At 37.0% G+C, this 2,500-nt stretch overlaps 1 pseudogene; it reads right to left on the minus strand.

Annotated features, from left to right (window-relative positions):
* LOC138055364 (uncharacterized) overlaps positions 1-2,500 on the minus strand; it is a 22,792-nt pseudogene that overhangs the window by 1,077 nt on the left and 19,215 nt on the right.

The following is a 2,500-nucleotide window of genomic DNA, read 5'->3' on the forward strand; positions in this document are numbered from 1 at the left end:
TCATAAAGGACCCCTATTGCTACTGTTGTCACTTTGTACAGAAGAGGTTGACAATTTCAGTGCTGTATCTTTGCACAAAGACACTCAAAGCATGAAAACGATAAGTATCCCTCGACAGCAAGCACTCCACTTGAACTAACATAAGTATATTAGCCACAAGAGTGCTAATTTTCATCATTTTTGGCAACCAAATAATAATTATTCAAGGAAACTCTCCTCCTACCTGGACCAAGGCAAAGTGTATAATCATTGGAACAGTGCAGCAGAATATTGTGTAGGCACAAAATTTGGCACTATTGGCCATACTATCATGTAAGCATTTGTTTCTGGTAATTCTGCCAGTATAGATGGATGGTTGGAAAGAGTTTGCTCTGCAAGGACAAAAGGTTTTATAATTATTGTATTGTCTTCACAGTTCCAACCGTGAATGGACATGACATCTGTTTTTACTTTTTTGAGCAGCCAAGTACAGGCAAATACTGAAATTTAGCCTGCCTTATGATTCGATGTTGCTAATAAAATGTTTCTGGATGTCAGTGTTCGAAAAAAATCACAACATTCACAATATAAGTATGCCCAGCTGCCTTGAAAATCAATCTGTATTTCAAGAAATGTAATTATTCAAAGTTTCAACTGAATATTTTCAACAACAACATTTTACACCATTAAATTCAAGTTGTAATTCGGATTAAAAATACAATATGATGTACACACCCTTTGGTAATTGAAGAATGTGGTAAGTGAAACACAACCAAGGCCCATGTGGTTAAACATTTGAAAGACCTTGGTCGCTGAGCCTCCAGTAAGAGGAATGCACAGGCAAAGCAGAAAGTTGCCAGTGGTCCAGGTTCAGGTCCTGGGCTTTGTAAATAGACAAATGAAACGAAACATGGGTTCCTGGTCAGTGATACTGCTGGTCACTATCGAACCATCGGTGACCAGGTAACCATGGCGCCTTTAAAGAGCGTTACTCGCAAACTAAAGGATCTCACGAAGATTCATCAATAAAAAAATCAATTTAAAATGTAAAGTAAGTGCCTCCATTGTGTTTTCTTGGGATTTAAGGTCTGTAAATAGAATTTTCCATTGAGGTAATAATCCTCGGTCTGCCACTTGCTCAACACTTGCTGACACGCGAATTGTTTTCCTGTACTTTCCCAGAACTCTGATCAAGGCTTGTTGAACCTAAAACAGACTTCCTATTTACTTTTATAGCCTTTCAGTGTAAACTTCAATGGTATTAAATAGTAAAAATGAAAGATGACTAAATTGGTTGGAGAGATTGGGGGTAAACTTTTGGGCAAGTGAAAAGTGGTCCAGGCAAATGCATTTTGAGGGTCACTCGCCATGGCAAGTGCTCTCAAAATTAAGTGTCCAACCCTGCACAGTGTAAGAGCGCTTTCACACCAAATAATCTCTCAAGTAAATTAGATGCCAAAGAGGAAAATGACGTTAACATCGAGGGAGCTAGAACAGCGAGAAGGCATTTACAGTACAATCTAGAAAATTACATTTTGTTTGTGCATTTGCCACTTACAAACTTTTAAACCTTTACACTTTGATTTGTGGTAGGAAAATAATGCTAGGCTTCTGATAACATATGCAAGAAAATGTTTACATTGTATTTAGAGCGGTTTTCAAATGAGTGTCGTAAAACCAACCCAAAATGACAGAGACAATCCAGTAAACCAATCAATACTCAAAGTAATTACACATAACCACCACAAAGCATGGGAAAATGTGCATGTGTGAGCCACAATTGGTTTTGGTTTCACTTCTGATTGGTTGAAAAAGATGAACGAGAACTTTGAACCAATCACTGAGTGAAGTAATGCAAAACCAAAGAAATTTGCTAATTACTTTCAACACTCAATTGAAAACCGCTGAAAGACTTGCGCATTATTGAAGACTTTGAGTGACCAATGTTTTCCTTCTTGAGTTCCTCATAGAGAAATTTTCTGACCTCAGGGTTATGTGGACTATCAACACTGAAAAATGAAGTTTTAAAATTAATGGCAAGGAAAAAGACTTCAATTCAACATGCAAAGGAAAGTGTGGTTACAAGATGTCTTAGTTTCATGGCTTCCACACACAGCTCAATGTCACACATGGAGTAGAGAAATGAGCATGCTATGTTCATTTTCAAGCAAAACAAGACTTATACCAATAATAATTATCATGGTGTCATTCACTGGCCTGTGAGCAAGGTTGACATATATTGTGAAAATCTTAAAAAGTATTGGTAAAGGTTTGGTTGAATAAGTACTGCAAGGCTTTTTAGTTGGGTATAACATACCCTACACTTCCACGGAACTGTTTATTGAGGTCTTGTTTGTTATGCAACAAATGCACATCTCCCTAAAATTAACATTGAAAGTTGCAATTAATGATTTTAAAAACAGCTAATATATAGATTTAGCCAAGCCTAAAAGCGGAGCTCCAGGCTTGTTTATTTTTACTGGCTGTAGGATTAGTGAAAATAAAAGGCTTTGGAACTGTC

Source organism: Montipora capricornis, chromosome 7 (assembly GCF_036669925.1).
Source record: "Montipora capricornis isolate CH-2021 chromosome 7, ASM3666992v2, whole genome shotgun sequence".
NCBI classification, from domain to species: domain Eukaryota; kingdom Metazoa; phylum Cnidaria; class Anthozoa; order Scleractinia; family Acroporidae; genus Montipora; species Montipora capricornis.